We start from the raw sequence: 21886 nt of genomic DNA, 5'->3' as shown, positions 1-21886 counted from the left end.
ATTTAGGTTTGAATTCGTACGAGACATTAATACGGTATTTCTCGAATACCGAATTATTTATTAAAGACCATCAATATTAGTAATATTACAATTAGGCTGATTTGAAGGAAGCCAAAGAGAAATTAAAGGTCAAATGAAACAGTCCTAAATAGGCAAATATGTTTTGAGCAAAGTGGTGAAGCCGAAGTTCTACAAGACAATTAATTGTTTAATTAATCTTAATCTACAGAGGTTGAATGTGTCGCTTATGCATTGGAGTGGTACCCTGAGCTTGCGTGCTTATAGGTAGTCGTTTTAAGTTAGAGACTATGGACCCGTTTGGCTTAGCTTAAAACAAGCAGCTTATAAGCTGAAAATAACTTATAAGCCCCAACTTATTTTTTAGGCTTATTTTAAGCACAAAATGACTTATAAGCTGGTCAGCCAAACACTCAAAAAAAAATTGAAAACAACTTATAAGCTGTTTTCAGCAACTTATAAGCTAAGCCAAACGGGCTCTATAAGTAGTATCAATAATGTCAATTGAGTCCTTTATGCTTTTTAAATTATAGTTTTCATATTGTCAATTAGACTCTCGGGATTTACATAGTTGAGCAGATTCAGTCCACTGCCAGGTTGTTATTGGCAGGGCCAGCTGCCCATGATTTTCGTACAATTTTGCAGAGCCTGTCCAGCTCTATTTATCCTCTGTAATTCTTTTATTTCATTATCAATCGAAAATATTTGTTAGTTTTCTATCTGTTAGTTTTACTTGTTCTTCAAGTGTTCTTTTTCAAAACTCAACATTTGGTATCAGAGTAGTGTATCCTTGCACTGTGGATACGGCTTTTGATTTCGCAACCATTACTGATGTTCTAGCAAAAATTCCATTGGCCCTAGCGAACATCACAATGAAGCAGGATTCAATGGAAGAAGCTAGAGATAAGGCTATGAAAGAGCTTAAGGAATCTTTCATGGCTCAAAAAAGGAATGATAAGGACAATAACATAGCAGAGAAAGATTATTCTCCAACGACCGGGCCCTTTAGAATTTTGAGGAATACTCCTGGCACTTCTGGTCATGCTGGACTCAATACTAGTGGCACACCTACTGGAAATACTCCTGGTCCTCCTAATGCAGTTGGAAACACAAGCAAACAATAACACTCAGTCAAGCACACTTGCTCAAACAACATAAAGCATGTTGCGTAAAGTAGGTAAACTTGATTTTCCCAAATTTGATGGTACTGCGTTAAGAACTTGGCTGTATAAAATAGAACAGTTCTTTTCTATGGATAATATTCATCATTCTCAGAGGGTTAAAGTAGCTTCACTTCATTTTGATGGTCTTGCCATTGAATGGCATCAAGCTTATATAAAAAGTAGGTTACAGATGACACCTCCTAGTTGGGAGGTGTATCTATGTGCAATCATTGATAACTTTAGGGCAGAATATGATGACCTCATAGCTGAGATTAAGCTGTTAAACCAAACTGGTGACTTTGAAGACTACCAAAATCAATTTGATAGAGCCATGGCCAGACTTTGTCTATCCACTGATAATGCCATAAGCTGTTTTATTACTAGTCTCAAACATGAGATTAGAGATATTGGTTAAAGACCTTAGATCATATTCTTACCACATACTTATCATCTAGCCAGACTCTATGATCCAGCCTACCTAGTCCAACAAAAGTAATCCAAACCAGCCTACAACCATACTTCAAACTACTATTATTCTTCTAAACCAGCTACTAACTTCTCAAATGGAGACCTGTTTTCAAACTAAACAACTATAAAACCCTACCTGGAAATTCTAACCAGTTCGTTAGGAATAAAGGAAAAAGACTCACACCTGCTGAGCTCAATGACGAGAGGCTCAAGGGATTATGTTACTTTTGTGATGAAAATTTCTTCCTGGACATAGGTGTAAACCATACAAACAACTTTATTTAATTGAGTTGGAGGATGGTGGAGAATTAGTTGAGGTTGAATATGAAAACCCAAATCAACCTCAGCAGTTGTGTATGATAGAGGTGGAAGGGGATGATGGTGAGGTTGGATAGGCGATTGAGAATTTAGAGACAAAAGGGGTGGGAGTACAGGCTGAAAAAGCAATATTATACCATCTCTCGTAATGCACTAAATGGGATTTCTGACTTTCAGACCCTGATAGGCACATGTTTATCAGTGTGTTGATTGACTCAGGCAGCACCCACAATTTCATCAAAATTGTGGAAATATGGCTTCTCAGCTTAAAATTGCCAATTCTCAATCTGTTAAGGTTGTATATGGGACTTCAGTAGCCACATAACATATGTGTCAAAAGTTTCAAATAGCTCATGGGAGGAACAACTTTCACTTTTGATATGTGGGTTCTACCTCTATGTGCTTGTGATGTGGTTCTGGGCATAAAATGGTTGGTACAATTGGTGACATCATTATGAATTTTTGGTATTTGACCATGGAATTCATCTATGGTGGGACTAGTCATATGTTGCAAGGTAAAACTGCTATACTTAGGACAGTGGATGCAAAATCTATAAACAAAATGGCTAAGTGTGATGCTCAACTATTCATGCTGACGGTGGTTTCTATTGAGGAAATGGACGATAAGAAAGACAGCATTAAAGAATCTGGGATCCAACAGTTGCTTGAGGAGTATGAGATGTTATTTCAGAACCAAATGGATTACCACCAACTAGGGGTTATTTTGACCATAAAATTCCTCTAATGATTGTACTAATCATGTTAACATCAGGTCTTATAGATACTCTTCTGCTCAAAAGGACATAACTGAAAACTAGTTGAGGAGATGCTTGAACAAGGCATTGTGCAGCATAGTTCTAGCTCCTCTGCTAGCCCTGTGGTCCTTTCAACAAGAAAGATGCTTCTTGGAGGCTCTGTGTGGACTACAGAGCCCTCAACAAGCTAACCATCAAAGACAAATTTCCAATTCCTGTCATTAAAGAACTTTTAGAAGAATTGAGTGGTTCAAGAATCTACACTAAACTAGACTTAAGGTCAGGTTATCACCATATTAGAATAAATGATACAGACATTGCCAAGACAACTTTCAAGACTCATTTAGGCCACTATGAGTTAAGTTGCACAGACTCACCATTTTTGGTGACGTTCCTATCTCGACACGGTTCGGGTGCTGGTTCGGGATATGGTCAACTAACTTCGGATACTTTGACCAGAGTCCATCGACAAATTTGGGGGAAAATTGAGATTTTGATTTCTCAAAATTAAAGATAAAACAGATTTAAGATAAGGCGAATGACATACCTTCAATATTATAGTACTCGTATGTCATTTTTGCTGCTTCGTGAAACTAAGAATTCAAGATTGTGTTGAGTTCGGATAGTAGAGAGAAGCAGTGATATACATGGAGAGTTTGTATTATTCATTTGTACTTATAGCATATGCTGATTAGATTAGTAAAATTATGACAATATAGGTTCAGGTGCTCAATGCTAATCACTGTCAACATACTAATCACATATAAAAATCAATTACATACTTGACTAATTGTCTTATTTAGTTGTCTTGTGTTAGTATAGGTTCTGTATGATAAAGTTTGCTACCTTCTTGCCTAGCTGATTAGTTGAGAATACTTAAGTAGTGTATGGTGGGCCTCTTCATGCTAAATTAAGCTAATACGAGGTAGTAAAAGTATAAAAAATGAACTAATCCTTTCTAGTTTGATTAGCGAAAACAATCCATGAGGTCTTTGAAGTGGTGATTTGATACTTGAAAGAGCATGTTAAAGTTGAGTCTGCCTGAATGATCTAAAAAGATAAAAGAGGAAACTATTTACTTTGACTCTGACTTACCTCTGTAGTCTGTGCTTGTTTGGTTTGGATATGTAAATAAGTATTTCACTGCTCCTTTTGTTTGAATCCTTTTCTAGACCAATGCTTTTTTGTTCCTAGCTTGCTTAAAATTGAGTTGTAGATGTGTTGCCTACTTATTCTCTTATCAGAAGGAAATGGAATTTGGTTATTTGGATTTCCTTCCTTTTGTGTGACTTGTCTTCTCTTTGTTATGGCATGTGAAATATGTTTGATATAGATCTATGCATAAGGTGTGAAACATGTTTGACATAGATCTATGCATAAGATGACAATCTCTGTTTCTAGCAATCATAATGCGTGATCCTTTTACCTTACCCCAGTTTGTGCATAGTTAAGTTTCCATATTAGAAGAAGTCTCCTGTTCAATATCTAGGTGGAATGCTAAGTCAAAGACTAGCTTAACCAATATGTTAGTGTTTGCTTTGGTATGAACTGTATAGAAATACAACAAGTACTGCTATTGAGATTGATTTGTTGTCAAGCCTGTGCTTTTGTTAAGATCTTATTGGCATCCAAAACTTTAAAAGTCTTCGTGTGGTTTAGGATTATATCTCATGATTATGATTCTTGTGTGTATCTACCCCCATGTCATGATACCAAAAGGGATTCAAACTCCCCTTTTCCCCATTTTCTAGTCAGTTATACCATGAATGAGTTGTTGGTTTTGCCAACCCAATAAGGCTGTATACCTGTGAAATGTATGAACTTTCATATATGTGTGATGTATGATCCTTAATCCCTATAACCGAATTGTGAATTGAGAATTAGCCTGTTAAGTAGCCTTCACATGACCCATAGGGCTTTTCCCTTGGAAATTAGATATCAAATGACACTTCACTTGTCTGCGGTGCTGATGTTTTATTTGTTGTTCCATGCCTGATACATTTGATAAATGTCCTTAAGTAGTCTGAGAAGTTTAATCAACATAATGAGAATCTTCATCTAAGAACTTGGCTTGCTTTAGTCCCTATTATGTTCTGATCCCTAAAATGGTTTAGACAAGATCGTGTTAGGATGATAATTTAAGTTATTTAGTTTAAAACGGATTTGTTTCATGTTTGTGTGCCACGGTAGAGGTGTCACTTCTTTGGAAAAGGCATCAAGTGATGTCCTAACTCTTACTCTGCTTATCCTAGTACATCTTTAGGCTGCTGGAATTTCTTTTTGTCCTGTCCTAAAGGTAAGGGACCATCTAGTGGTACTACATGATGAAATCATAAGGATTAATTGGACAAACCCGCCTTTAGATGCCCTTCTGGTTAAATCAATCAAGTTTAGGTTCATGAATATATATTATAGTGTCTTTTAGTGACAGTTTGTTGAGTTAGAATTCTTACCATGACCATATGTGCCATTGCTTTTGTCTGATCTTTTGTAAATAATTCAAAGTTTGAATGTTTGAACATGTTTTGCCTTCTATCCTGCTAAAAATGTGAAGTTTCCATTTGAGACTATATGGGAAACTTGAACATGATCTCTATATATGGATATGATATAAACCAGTGACATAAGGATGTTTGTTTGATGCTAAAAATGTGAAGTTTCCATATGACTGTGTGCTGATTGAACTTGAAACTACTGTGGATTTGTGTAAACTTGTGATTAACTTGTGTCCTGACATTTTGAGAACCTTGGCTTGTTATATGTGTTACTTAACAAAATAATGTGCTAGAATTGAGTTTTCTACATTTGCCTGCCTCAGTGTGTACCTATTGATATTGTCAGTAGTAAATCTGAGAGTGTTTGTCTGTATACTTGTATACCTACTGTATATCGAGACTGTTCGTTAAAAATGGACCTCATGCTCAATATTGCCCCTCTGATTGCTTATATCTCTTTTTTCTTCTTTTCCATGAAGTAATCTGATATGATACACCATCAAGTATACAAGATATCCAAGCCCTCATATGCGCTTTTGGCATATAAGAAGTGTATATCATGTATACTGATAACGTCAAAATCCACTCCTCAAAGAGAAAGTGTACATGGTCATCGCAATATAATTTACCCAACTATGAGTCAGGATCGAATCCACAGAGAACAATATAAAGGCGATTAAGAAAGTAAAGGATTATCACCAACTAAGCTCAGCCAAACACTTTTTCAATATGTAGTTTTTTTTAAAAAAAATTTAAAAACACTAACAAAGATAAAACTAACTAAATAGTGGGTAAAATGATCAATGGCCTCACAAGCAAAGGAAAACAAGATAAATTGCTCTCAAGTAAAGATCCAATGTATTTTACAATCTTACAACTAAGAGCTAGTCTATGTTAATAGATAACGATTTCTAAAATCTCATTGAAAGTCTTCAACCAAATCAATGAATTTCACTCTAAGCTCTTTCAAGCCTTCGAGTGTGTAGTTAAACACAATCAACTTAACCTCAAGTTAACTATCCTATTCCTAGCTGAAGTTATTAGATGAGGTTTAAAGTCCCAATCCTTGTTAATTAATCTTTCTCAACCTCAATTTCCTCCTTCGAGCTCAAATCAAAGTAAATGGGTGAGTCCTAGGTTAACTAATCCTTTAAGAAGCATTAAAGATCAAGATTAATTAAAGAAATAAAGACCCACTTCATTATTAATAAAAAATGTTCAATACATGAGCAAAGCAAGAGATTTAATTCAACACTAGATAATGAATATTCTCATAAATAAGATTCAAGTGAGAGGATAAAATACAACACACTTATATATGCTATACACAATAAGGAATTTGAAGAAATGTTTAAGAATTTGCTTATTAAAGTGCTCTAATTTTCTCTTTCAAAGTGTTGGTTGAAGAACCCTAGCTTCCAAGGCTTGGAGATATGGCCAAAGATGATAGTAATTTCTCCAAGTCTTGTTTTTATATTTTCCCCCCATTTTTCCAAGTCCAAAAATAACAAAATAAGCCTCAAATTTTCAGATTTACAAATCTGTCCATTTTTAGCACTTTTAGCCACTTTTTCCATTTCTTCAATTTGACATCTTTTGACTTGTTTTTCACTTGGTTTCTTTCCGATCACTTCTAAATCACATAAAACCTGTAAAATGGAAGTAAACGACATTAAATGCACTATTTCTCGATCAAACATAGTAAAAATTTAAGATTAAAGAAGAGATAAGTTGATAAAATACCAACTTATCATATACCCCAGGTATATCGTGAACCATTAGACTGACTGGGCTGATGTAAGGCTGGGCCTTGTCCCTCACACTTTATTTTTTTCTCGTGTGCAAAACCTTGATAAAATGGGCCTTTGGCGAATGTTCTTCACTACTGGGCTCAACACAGTCTTGTGCCAACCCATATATATTCTGAATAACATCTGCATGTCCAATATATATATTTGATCGTGTGATGTTGTGTTTAATTTTTTTTCGATAATTATTTGTTAAGTGTAGATGCTTTCTAACATTAATTGTCGTTTTTCCCATTTTTCCTTTTGCATGAAATACGTGTAACACGGGAATTGGGCCCAATTGGGCCAAGAGATGCATGACAACCGCTTATGTTGGGCCTGAGGCCCTAGCCTGCATTTAAATTGAGTCGGACCAGCCTAGAAGGCCCAACCATGGATAAATATGATTCTTTAATTGAGCTGGTGGGCCTAATAAATCCACCGCCCGTTCTTTTTTCTTAAAATTATTGTGCGAGCTTGTGTATATTATGTTGTATACTTGTGTAAAAATATTGAAACCCCTTTGAGTTGGAACTTAGTTGAAAATAGGCAAACGATGCATGATATCGTTAGAATGGATAGGAACCTGAATATATGTTTAAACTCGGACCCAACAAAAGATAAAGAATACTCTTTTCATTACAAAAAATGACAAAAGGAAGCATTTTCTTTCTTGTGGTACAAACAGAAAACGGTTGCAATACGCCCCCCATTTTTTTTTTTTTGAAAATCTTTTCTGTTAACTTAAGGGATTTTGAAAGAAAGAATTTAAAGAATGCACTCATTGCAAAGAGGATTTTATATGAAAAGGATTCCAAAAAATGGTTTAAATGAATTAAATGATTTTCGAGGGATAAAGTCTTTGGTCTAGCCCACTTAAAATCAATAAACAAAGGATTTGCCTAAATACAAGTGTAGGAAAGGGTTAAAACAAGGATGTGGTTGACCTTCAAATAGAAGCAAAAGGGATGAATCTTTTGACTTGTAAGTGAAAAGGCCATTTCTGTAAACATTATACAAACTTATGGCATGTTTTGCAAAGGGTATGTATTTGAACATTATACGTATTTTTTAAAGAAACTCAATCATTTTGAAGGAAATAAAAAGGATTTTTTCAAAACCATCTTTACGATATGCCATGATTCTATATACAAGTTTTAAACTCGTTTTAAGCAAATAAACACAAATCACACTTTGAAACTCGAAGGTCAACTGCATTCTGCGGATTATTGATATCAGGGTGCCTGCCACCTTCCTCGAGGCATCACTTAAACCCTTACTTGAATTTTAGTTTAAAAAGGATTTACCTCTTGCTTGACTAAACCCTTTTAACTCGGTTTTCCTAATTTCCCTTAATAAAATAGGCGGCGACTCTAAAAATAAGTAAATCCAAAAGAGTTGACAACTATGAAATAGCTTTTATGTCTCACGTAAAAGTGAACTGTAACAACGCACGATATATATTTTAATATTCAATCAATAAAGTTTATAATTATCAGTAAAATTTATTCTAATATTCAACTAAGTTTAGTGTTATTGATTTTTTTTTTTTGCTATTATTTTAAAAAATATGAGTTTTCAACTAAATTTACTGTTATAAAAAATGTTAAATTTTGAAAACTAAGAAATCAATAAATTTTGATAAGCCAGAAGAAAATACAAATAAGAAAACAATTATTATGTGCTTTAATGTATAATTTTTTTTGTTTGTTTTTGTTAATTTTTTATATTATGGAATAATCATCGTCGCTTTGTCTCACCTTGAACGAAAAATTATTATAAGGTAAGACCAACAACAATGAATAAAATTAAGAATGGTCAAAATATAGCTCAATATTCTCATAGCGTCATTGAAATCATAAACTTGGAACCTTTGAACATAAAATCGTTCTCATCATAGTCATCATAATAATGTAAAGCTCATGTACATGGAAATCTCTATGAATAAAATCATCTCATAAAAGCATTGATCTCATAACTTGAGACTTTTAGCCATAAAATCATCATCATCATAATCATCATAGAAAATATCCTCATCTTTGACATCATCATTATCATCGTAAAAACATGCTCATCGCTGTTATCATAAGAGCTCACAGAATCATAAATCTCGGATTTGGAAAATACGACATTTCGGGAAAACAACTATGAATTATTAGGAAAGGAATTATGCCTTGGAGTCGTAAACATTTAACTTTTGAAAACGAGGAAGATATGGAAACCTTTATGAAGCCGTAGTATCGGAATAATGCCTTTAGAAGCTCAATAAGATTATAAGGATCACGAAATTCGTGGAATTCTAGCATTTGCGGAACCAATGATATTATGAGTATGATACAAAGATTTATAACGAAAGGATCATGCCTTTAGAAAGAAGGGGACTAGCCTTAACATACCTGGAAGATAATTTCTCGACTTCCAACTTACTTCCTGTCTCACAATTCACTTAAGACCATTCGTAGCCTCGTAATATACATATAAAACCATTAATAATATTGTTAGGCTTGTCATCAGGCACTTGTTTCAAGACTTTAATTAAAATCTTTTTAGATTCTGTCGAAATTCGGGCAACATCTCCCCTGTTTATATGCCTAGCCCGAAATCATAATATCAACAACCAATCAACAACAACAATACCAACATCATCAATACCATTATCCATGCCAATATATCTCCTAAAACATCTCACACGATGTTTTCTAAATTTCTCTACTAACCAACTTGTGATACGACTATTTAATAACTTTATTTCCGTAAAGAAGCCGAAATTAATACCAACAACATCAATAACAACATCCTCAACATCCTACAAGATAAATATATGTATTTTCATCCAAATTTCTCTTCAACCCTCAATCCATAAGCCAACAACAACAACACAACAACTACAACTTTTATTTCTTGCAAATATTCCTTAATCAAGGTTGATAAAGAGAAAGATTCAAGAATTCATACCTTATATTTACTAAAGTGGCAAGATCTTCAATATCCACTTGTTTCCAAGCTCATTCCAACACCAAACGAATTTATAATTGCGTCTACGCGTTGCCCGGACCTCGATTGATATTCCGTAGCTTGAATTTTGCTCAAAATTCTCACTTTTATGTTGTATTTTTGCTCCCCTAAGTTGCTGAATTTTTCTGGAAATTTTCAGAGCTTTTTATGACCAAAAAAGAGGGATTTTGACCCTTTCATAGGTGGCAAAGTCGGCAGTACTGTAGCAGTACTGTAGCAGTACTGTAGCAGTGCTGTTTCTGCGTCGACAGTTCAGTTTGTAACGTCTATAACTCTCTACTCTGACGTCCTATCGACGAGCAGTTTGTTGCATTAGATACTAGACTCGACGAACTTCAGTTTAGGCTTTTGTTTCGCCTTAAAACTCCAAATATACATGGAGATATACCCCTACAAAGTTGACTAAAAATCTGCCCAACATTTCTCAAATTTTCGTCAAACTTATTTTCTTCAATTTGCTTGACCTCGAAACCTTCCGAAACTCTCCATACATGATATTTATCATTTATTATACATGATAATGGCCATGTTCTTGTGTTCCAAAATAGTCTTTCCTGATTACGAATTACGAGATCATAATCATCCTTTACTTAAACAATATACTTAATAATGCATCGTTCCTCATACTCCAAAGTTGTTTTACCTAGTCGTAACTCGGCATACTTACATTCGAATTTAACCAGTGCTTCTCCGAGGTACGGGGTGTAACAATTTCTTTCATTTTGGCATGATCTATGACAAGTGCGAAGCGTAATGATATCCATAATGAATCCACTCCTAGATGTAGGATATCCTGAGTTCCTTGACTTCTTAAGCTCGAAGGGGCATTCATAAGTTGTACGATTTCTAATTCCCGAAGGGGACATTCATAAGGTTTCCTTATTCCTATGCATTTCACATTTGATTTTTGAGTCTCGAAGAAGACAAATGAAAGGGGAAGAAGTTCCCATTTTTGAAAAAGGGGAAGAAGTTCCCGTTTTGAACTAAAAGTTGCTCCGAAGGGAGTCTTTTGATGTTTTCCAAATATTATCATGCATTTGCATACTTACATACATGCACTACATCATTTCATGGGGAAGGGGAAAAAGGCTAAGGCGTTATATACGCAAACCACCTGATCAGGTGGTATACGATGATTATGCTATCCGAAGGGGCTATTATGCTATCCGAAGGGGCTGCGAGCAGGGAGAAGGCATGCATTATATATATATATACACACACACTCATGATGCATTAAAAGTTCATATGCACGTACATGATTCACAGTGTTAGTTACAGGTACAGATTGAGTCTGTTACTCTTTTATTTTTCGAGTCGAGATATATTGTTTCAGTTCTGCCTTACATACTCGGTACATTATTCGTACTGATGTCCCTTTGCCTAGGGACACTGTGTTTCATGCCACACAGGTGCAGACAGATGAGTAGAGGACACTCGCTATAGGATGTTCACGGATTATCAGCTGGTTTGGTAAACTCCATTTCTATTCGGAGTATTGCCGAGTCGAAGTACATATGTATATATAAGTGTCATATGAATTTCGGGTACATCGGGGCCCTGTCCCGACCTATGTTATGGTATCTTGGTTCATGTTAAAGACTTTGCAGACAATGTCCTGTGGATAGTGTGTCGAGATGTCGACAATTGTGTAAAACGGCCATGTAGGTCGATGTGTTCATATGCATTGATTTAAAGATTTTATTGTGACTAAAGGTTTTCTTTGACTTAACGATAAGGGAGAAGTCCCTGACATGATGAAGGAGTTCTATTAAAAATAGTTTTCATGTTTTACTTGACGAAGGCGTCATTTCATGATTTAGAGGTTCACAAAAAGTTGTGACTTATGAATAGAATGGTAGTATGGCACTTAGCCGAGTAGGGTCTTGGGTGTCAGTCATGGCCCTCCGATTTGGGTCGTGACAGAAGTGGTATCAGAGCAGTTCGTCCTAGGGGTTGTCTGCAAAGCCGTGTCCAGTAGAGTCTTGTTTATAGGTGTGAAGCGCGTCACACTTATAAACAAGAGGCTGCAGGGCATTTAGGAACCATTGACCCTTCTTTCTCATCTTAGATCGTGCCGTAAAGCTAAATTATAGGATGTGATGTCCATGATTCTAACCCTAATTTTTTTTTATTATGGATAAGCAGTCGATTATGCCGCTATGAAATAATTGATATGAATTGAAGTTGATATTCGAAAGGTATGTTTCCTGCCTTATTGATATCGATAGACTTTGATATAAGAACTTGAGTTAGATGTTACGGGTATTTGTGATCGCCCTGTGAGGCATTAGATGTGTTTTCTGGGCTATGTGTAGGAATGAGGCAGTATGAAGTAAAGAGGAAACTTTGCCGAAATTTTTACAAAATGAATTGTTTGAATGTCTATGCCATAAAAAAAGGAGTAAAGGGAAATGTGATAGTCAGACATTTGGTAGTCATGATTGAATGACCAATTGTGAGACGCTTTCAAAGAGAAGTTTTAGAATGATTTTAATTTAATTTAAGGGAGGAACCCTGGAAAGAAACTGGAATGAGTTGCATTCGGGATTTTGGAGAATTGGGATTTATTGAAGATATAGGGAAAGTTGACATTAAGAAGTCAAATGTTGTAATACGATTTATAGATTGGTAAGTAAGAGGTAATGAAAGTATATTATGGGACAAGTATGGAAGAGGAAGCACGGAAAGATGATGAAGGTTTAGCAAATCAAAGATAATAAGTTTCGTCAATGTGATACGTTGTGTTCCTGGGCTATGGTTCGAATCTCTTGCACTGGAGAAGCTTTTGGTTACATCTAAACATGCAGCAACGTACTCCAAGAGGTAACCGAAGGAGTAAGATGGGCCTGCAAGCTGAGCAGGGATAAGTATAAGGACAATCGGGATTACTAAAAAGAAATCGTAGCACTAGAAGAGATGAAAGTTAATACTTATAGGAAGTTCAATGATCTTTTAAGGAAAGGAAGACAGTATGTCAGACTATGGGAAAGATTTATCAAGTAAGAATCAGGCGAAGGTCAAAATTAAAAGAAGAATACCTAGGGAAATGATAAAAGGAATTAAGTGACGGGTAATTGGTGAGAGGAATTTCGGTGTTAATTTAGTTAGGAGATAAACTACCGCAAGGATCGACTAGATATTGAAAGAATTACGACGCTTGACTATGGTGCAACCAAATAGTAATAAAGAGCTACGAGGCAAGATGAACTAAGCCAATGAACAGATGAGTCGTGGAAGTAGATAAGATAGTATATTGATAATGTTAGACTAGATATAAGCCGGAATCGAAAGTGGAATTAACAGAGGATTTGATGGGCTAAGGAAAGTGTAAGAGAGAGGGGTATATGGTGATAAGATCGCAAGAAAAAGATCCAAGGATATAAATAGGGAAGATGGGAATTTAAGGGCCTAAGAGATCCGCTTAATTGATAAATGGGAACAGGACGATAACTGGATAGTAGTTGATCACTAGTTACATACATAAGGACAAGAGGATATGAAACTAATGGATGAGTTAGACAAATATTTAGGGGAATATGAAAGAAGGCTGATAAGCCCATATTATAAGAGTATGGAGATCAGGGCCTAAGGGAGGACAACCATTTCAAAATAAAAATAAAAATTAAGGATAGCATCATAAGCTCGCAAGTTATAACATTCGAGGACAAATGTTTCTAAAGGGGGGAAGGATGTTACCCTCCGTAATTTCAGAGAAGCACTTATTAAATATGAACTATGTCGAGCTATGGCTAAGTAAAACAACTTTGGATTATGAGGAACGAAGCATTATTAAGTATATTGTATGAGTAAAGGATGAATTATGATCTTGTAAGTCGTAACCGGGAAGGACAACCTTGGAACCAAAGGAAATTACCCTCATCAAGTATAATTAATGATAAATATCATGTATGAAAGTCTCAGGAGATTCCGGGACCAAGCAAATCGAAGAAAATAAGTTTGTCAAAAAAATTGGAAAAAGTTGGCAGAATTTTGGGTCAACTTTGGAGGGGTATATCTCCGGGTATATTAGGAGTTTTAAGGTGTTTCAAAATCCTAAAATGAATTTCGTCGAGTATAGTTTCCAAATCAACAAGACGTTCATCAATGCGACATCAGAGTAGAGAATTATGGACGTTACAAGCCAAGCTGACAGAGCAGAAACGCGCTGCTACAGTAACCGACTCTAGAATTCTTTAAAAAGGGTGTTACCCCTTATTTTTCATCCAAACACCTCTAAAACATTCCCCAACCCTCTAGAATATTTCCCCAACCTTAATCTACGAACTTTCACCTCAAATCAAGTGAAAACAACCCAATCTTCAATCAAGAAAGTTAGAGACTACAAGAGTAGCAAACCTATGGTGTTGTCTAGTGATTGAGGGTAAAATGGAACTGATGCAGCTGTGATTCTTTGGTTGTATGCACTGCTTAAGGTATGTATAACACCCCTTTGATTGTGTGTTAGCTTAAATTGATGTTGATAAGGTTTTTTGAGGCTAAACACCGCAAGACTACATCGAAATAAGTTAAGTTAAGCCACTGTTTTGTAGGGACTATTTGAATGTTTTCTAATGGTTGTAAATTGTGGATTATAACCTGAATTTGTTGTCCTTACAATTATTGGGAATATTCATGTGTTAGTTGGAAAAATGGAGAAGAAAATATATGAAATCAACGGATAGAAAGTGAAGGATGAGGCGTAGGAGTATGGATTGTTTTGGAATACATTTAAGGATATTTTGATCTAAATATGATATGGTAAATATATGTGTATTGTTATGCAGGGTGCGGACTGAATTATGAGAGGAGAGTTGGATTTAGATGACGTTTGTTATTCGTTAAACGAGCTTGCTGCTCGATGCGATTCTTAAAGTAATCAAAGAGGGTTATATTCGATTATATTGTAGTTATTGCTATTTTTGATTGTTGTTATTGTTGTTGGGTTGTTTGATGACCCTTAGTGGTCTTTGGGATGTAGTATAAATAGGGGAGGTGCTGCCTGATTTTCCGAAGGTTATAATATTAGCAAGATATGATAGTTGCGACACTGTTTGTCGATGACGGTATTATTTCACTTGTTGTAGACGCAAGAGGATTATGTTAAGCTTTATTGTGGATTGAGAAGGAGATTATCCAGGTATGTTAAGTCTATATTTTCTTTCATTTTGGCATGATCTATGACAAGTGTGAAGCGTAATGATATCCATAATGAATCCACTTCCTGAGTTCCTTGACTTCTTAAGCCCGAAGGGGCATCCATAAGTTGTACGATTTCATAACACGATGTCTAATTCCCGAAGGGGACATTCATAAGGTTTCCTTATTCCTATGAATTTCACTTTTGATTTTTGAGTCTCAAATGAGACAAATGAAAGGGGAAGAAGTTCCCATTTTTGAAAAAGGGGAAGAAGTTCCCGTTTTGAACTAAAAGTTGCTCTGAAGTGAGTCTTTTGATGTTTTCCAAAGATTATCATGAATTTGCATACTTACATACATGCACGACATAATTTCATGGGGAACGGTAAAAGGGCTAAGGCGTTATATACGCAAACCACCTAATTAGCTGGTATACGATGATTATGATGGCCGAAGGGGCTGCCCGAAGGGGCAATTATGCTATTATGCCCGAAGGGGCTGTGATATATATATATATATATATACATATACATACACACACACACACAAACACAAACACATACTCATGATGCATTAAAAGTTCATATGCGCGTACATGATTCACAATGTTGGTTACAGGTACAGATTGAGTCTGTTACTCTTTTATTATTCGAGTCGAGATATATTGTTTCAGTTCTGCCTTACATACTCGGTACATTATTCGTACTGACGTCCCTTTGCCTAGGGACGCTGTGTTTCATGCCACAAGGTGCAGACAAATGAGTAGAGGACACTCGCTATAGGATATTCCCGGATTATCAGCTGGTTTGGTAAACTCCATTTCTATTCGGAGTATTGTCGAGTCGGAGTACATATGTATATATAAGTGTCATATGCATTTCGGGTACATCGGGGCCCTGTCCCGACCTATGTTATGGTATCTTGGTTCATGTTAGAGACTTTGCAGACAGTGTCCTGTGGATAGTGTGTCGAGATGTCGACAGTTGTATAAAGCAGCCATGTAGGTCGATGTGTTTATATGCATTGATTTAAAGATCTTACTGTGACTAAAGGTTTTCTTTGACTTAACGATAAGGGAAAAGTCCTTGACATGATGAAGGAGTTCTATTAAAAAAAGTTTTCATGTTTTACTTGACGAAGACGTCATTTCATGATTTAGAGGTTCACAAAAAGTTGTGACTTATGAATAGAATGGTAGTATGACACTCAGCCGAGTATGGTCTTGGGTGTCAGTCATGACCCTCTAGTTTGGATTGTGACAAGTTCTTGTATATCAATCAATCATCAATATATGTAATAAAGCTGGGAATGGACACGGTGACATGGCACCTCTCATTGATCAGGAATGGCATTTATCTTTTTTTGTGGGTTTTTTGCTTTTTTCTTCTAATTTTTCTGTTCAACTTATTCTGGAAAATTTAAAAATGGTAAAATAATTACTTAATTAATGAGATAACATTTTTAAAATGATAGCTGGCAAGACTTTAATCCTCTAGCTCTCTTAATTCTAACGGACTAAATGTCTATTTCCCCTAATTAAGCATTGACAATCGTTTGCTGAACCTAATAAAGCATAAATAACCATTTGCCTTCCTTAAGTAGTAGAGAAGAATCCCATAATATATTCATTAGATAAATAAAGCTTTAAATGCCCATTTTCCCCTAATCTATCTATATATTTATCTATATATAATAGGAGAGACAAAAACATAATAAGCTGACAAGTGTCAGCACCAGATAATTCCTATTTAAAAATAAAATAAAAAAGACAAAAAAGGGATGAAAAGAAAAGACAAAAAGAGAAAAAAAAATTAAGAAAAAATAACTTACCACTAACCATACTCCCATTTCCCCGGCAACTAACTCAAACACACACATGCAGGATTTAAACTTTAAAATCAATTAAAACACCTTTTAAAAAATTAAAACTGAAATGGTAAAAAAAACTGCAAGGAATAGATTAACTCCAAGTTTAAGTTTTCAGGAAATTAAAAAAAAATAAACTGGTATAATAAAATACTTGAATTTGAATTTAAATTTAAAAAAAAGGTACATGACTCATAATAATTATGGAAGAAAGTGGGAGGAAAAAATATGAAATGATGTTTTGAATGATTTTTGAGAATTAAAAGTTAAACAGTTTCACCATGCTATCGTTAATGCATATTTAAATTACTTAAAAAAATTCAAATGGAAAGATATAATATGTATCTTAATAACAAATTTGAAACATCATGTAAATATTTTTCTCCGCTGACTTTTGGCTTTGTTTGGTTGAAAAAGAGAAGTTGGTTTTGGGATTAACTTTTTCAAATGAGCTTAAATTTAGGAATGTGGGTCTCCACATTGAGTTTGCATGCCTTTTATTATGGGACGTGGGTCTCAAATTTAAGGTTTTCTTCCTCCCATTTAAAAATAATTTTCTTTTCTCTCCTTATTCATTTTTTACCGGCTCTCTTTCTCTTCTCTATTCTCACATGACATCTATTTGCATCAATATTGTTCTCTCCTTTGGTGATTTACGGCATTACTTATATTCTTCATTTTTCAAAAAAAAATCATCAATTTTAATGTATTCACTTTCTATATGTTGATGGTGATGATTGTATTACAGGAAATTATGACTTCATTTACTAAAATTTTCTTTGTTTACGATGTTCAGGTTTGTACTCAGGTAAGTATTATTTTTCTTTGTACACTACAAAAAAAATGGGTAATTTGTGAAGGTTGAAAGTTGCAATTTGTTGAGATTATAGCCTCTTTTAGCAACTAGCGGGGAATTGCAACTTTTAACTCCGCAAATTACCTTTTTTTTGTAGTGATAATTTTTTGATTTTGTTCATTGTTCATTTAATTTGTACTGCTGATTATTAAGAGAACAATATTTAAAATAAATATTTAGTATATCTTGATAAAAGAAAATTATGCAGACGGAACAAAAAGTCCAATCATAACATATCTAATTGATTCTTATAACAATTTAGAATCCAAATAATATGAAGTGTCCCTGTAAAAAATAATTTTGGAAAACGAATGTCCATATAATGTTGAATCACTTAATTAATAAAGTTAGTGCTTCGAAGGCACACACAACTACGTATTTATAAGGTTATAACTGCATTCAAAGTAATTCATAATTCCTTTAAGTGAAAACTTTTGCTTTGACAGATGTGAAGATCTTTGAACTACAAAAACTTCCTCCAAAAATTATTGAAATACTCATTGATAAAGTCTTGAAGAGTCATACTGATGAGTTGACCATAGATGGTTTGTCTATACAGTAAGTTTTTCACACTTTTTAATTGCTCAAGTATTTTTCTAACCGACAAATATTTATACTAATGTGTGCAGATAAGGTATGAAATATGTTCTAATCTTCATGTTTTTCTGGAAAAAAAAAAGTATTCTACAATTTATTTGCGTACTAAAAATTTGTATTTCTATAGCAATGTGTGCAGTTAAGTTATTAAATTTGTTCTAATCTTTATTTTTAAATAAAAATACTCTGCAGTTTATTTCTTATTTGTGGCTTTTGAATATTATGTACTAAGATTTTATATTTTTTGTTGGTGATTAGGTGTAAAGCTATCCGCAAGATATTATTGTCGAAAAGATGTTGTTGCATCTTACTTTGGTGAGGATCTATGATAAGGTTCCCGTGGTAAGTGAGAATGGTTTAAAGTTTTTAAAAGAGTTGGAGAAAGAAGGGGATAAACATGCCCGGATGATTCTTGGGATAAAGCAGTATATTTCATTTTTATTAGAAAACATATAAAGATGTTGGAAAAAGCGGTTGATTCTTCAATTCCACATACTCTTTATAATTATTGGAGAGCTATGATAAAAGAAAACAATAATAAGCGTATTGAAATTTTGCTACCATCTATGGAACCTGAGTACTATAATATTTAAATCAGAATGGAATGATCACAATTATTATATGAATGTAATTTGTTTTGCGTTACGTGTACTTTCTTGATACCCATCGTATTTAGTTCTTTCGTAATTTCAAGCTCATATTATTTGATCTTTTGGTTCATATTATGTGTTTTTATTGTTGTTAAATGGCCGTGGTAATTTATCAATTAATCCAATGTTGAGAGAGAGAGATATTGAATGGATTACCCATAGAAACGAAGATTGAGAAATTGGTAATTTAGCATGTTAATCAAAGCTTATGGGAAATCAAAAGTTCTTTTTTTTTTTTTGAAAAAAAAAAGTGTTTATTTTAGAAATTGAGGTGTTTGGCTAAGATTTTAGGGAAAAAATAAATGCTTTTAAATAATAAATATTTTTCGGAAACTAAATATTGTGCACAAACATATAGCAAGTCAGAATTCATGAACTACAGTGCAATTTTCATTCTTGGCTCACTTTTTGAGCCTATCAATATTTCAATTATCTTTGAATTAACTTAGACAGTATCATTGATAAATTCAAACAATTTTATTATAAAATTAATGCAATTTTAAATAATAAAATATTTGAGTAATATAATAAAAGATTAGAAATAAATAGAAAAATTCAAAATAAGTAAATCTTTGTTTATATACATTATATTAAAACAGAGGGAAGTGGACAAGCAACCATTTAATACAAAGTTGCATGTCACTGAAAATATTAAATAATGGATAATGCAATAAAAATGGACAAAATCATAGAAATGATTAATTTTCTAAAATTAATTTTTGTTTATAGTGTAGATGTATTTGGATTAAGATTTATTTGAATATGAGATGAAAACATCATTTGGATTGTTATTAACAAAGTTATATTATGGATAAAATCACGCAACTGGAATCATTACAAATAAAGTTACAAATAAAAATATTGAACAATACAAGAATTTCAAGCAATCAAATACAATTATTAAAATATAAGTTATATCAATATATCTTCTATATATTATGAAAAAACAAGTAATCTATGAAAATATAAGTCAAATAGCAAGCTAATAAAATATTACTTCATAATGTAATGATACCAAGTAAGAAAATTTAATACTTATACCGATAAACAAGGTATAAAAAGGAAAAAGGGCAAAAAACTTTAAATTTAGAATTATAGAGAAATAAGAGTTAAGTGTATATACATAAGAAATTTCAGTAAAAAAAAATACGTAGTTAATATTCACCGCGCATCGCGCGGGTACTAATACTAATTAAGCATTAACAGCCGTTTCCTTTACCTAATAAAGCATAAATAACCGTTTTCTTAATTAATAGAGAAAAAGAATATATTTTTGTGTATATAAGTTGAAGAGAAGAAGATCGCAACAACTTTTCACTTTTAATTTCTTCATCCAATTTACTTTTTGCAATGATAGAGTAATTTTATGTTCTTTTGTTCTCCCAATTATTTGGGGGAGTGATATTCTTTTTCTTTTTTTTTTTCCTGTTGAGATTGTTCTGTTTTACTACATTACTGTTTAATTTGTAATATTTGTTTGATTTGTTTTATTAAGGTCCTTTTATTGATTTTTTTTATTATTGTGAACTCTAAATTGTACTACATTATGTTTTTATTTCCCTGCACCAACAAATATTTAGAACATGAAAAGCTCCAGTGGTTTGTTCAATTAAATATGTTTCAATTTCTTATGTCCTTTATCGGAATTAGTTCTGTACCAAGTTTCGTTTCTTCGTTTTGCCCGCCTGTTAACAACTGTTACAGTATTGATATACTTTAATTTTCAGAGTTATAACTTGGGGGTTGTATTACATGTATAGTTTGTTGTTTTTTCGTATTATAAAAACAATGAGCTACAAATGATTGACTTTCTTGATGCGTTTCTTTTTATTCATTTTTTACTTCATATTTTGATAGACTATGAGATCAAGTATGGGAGTCGTGAAGAAATGTTTTTTTTACTTTCTTCTTCCTTTTCATTTGGTTTAACACAATATTTGTCTCGGAAGTGGGATTTTATGTTGAGAGAAAAGAGTGAAGAAGAAAAACCATAATTACTGAAAGAGTGCTTCTTTCTGATCATATAGACATAGTGCTTCTTTTTTATCATATAGACATAGTGCTCAATCAAGGGGAGTGTGCTCTTTCTTATTTTCCTCCTTTATCATTTTCCTTTCATTGTTACTCAACATGTCCTTCCCCTATAGTTTTTACGGAAAAGGCTCATAAATATTCTTCATTTATGGAAAAAGGCTTATAAATATCCTCCTTTCATTTTTGGGTCTAAAAATACCCTTAAGGTTTATTTTTGGTTCAAAAATATCCTTTAAACTAACAGAAAAAAATTGGCTGTTTAAAAAGAGACGTGTCATTTTTTAATTGGTGCCATATTTTAACTCAAAAATAATTAAAACCCACCCAAAATTTTAAACCCAAATCCGTTTTCACCTCAACATTAAACAATATGTTCTTTTTCTCCGTGGTTCTGCCATGGTTCTTCTTTTTCTCTTTCTTCTTCCTCTTCTTTCTTCCAAACTTGTTTATCAAAATCTACTGTTATCTTTGCATAAAGTTTGTTTCTTTTATGCGAAAATGTCTCTTTTCATTGTTTTTGTTGCTGCTTAAGTGATGTAATGGTGATTAGTAACCATTTTTTATGTAAAATTTCAGATTTGAAAGTCACCATTTTTTATGTAAAATTTCAGATTTGAAGTTACGCAGTTAGTATTTCAATGGTGATATGTTAAAATGGAGGTTGACTATATCCATTTGGTTTTTGAAATTGTAAAATTTTGTTTTTGGCAGAACCATGGAGAAAAAGA

Source organism: Lycium barbarum, chromosome 12, assembly GCF_019175385.1.
Source record: "Lycium barbarum isolate Lr01 chromosome 12, ASM1917538v2, whole genome shotgun sequence".
NCBI lineage: Eukaryota > Viridiplantae > Streptophyta > Magnoliopsida > Solanales > Solanaceae > Lycium > Lycium barbarum.
The sequence above is the reverse complement of the archived record's forward strand: the minus strand, read 5'-3'. Positions refer to the sequence as shown.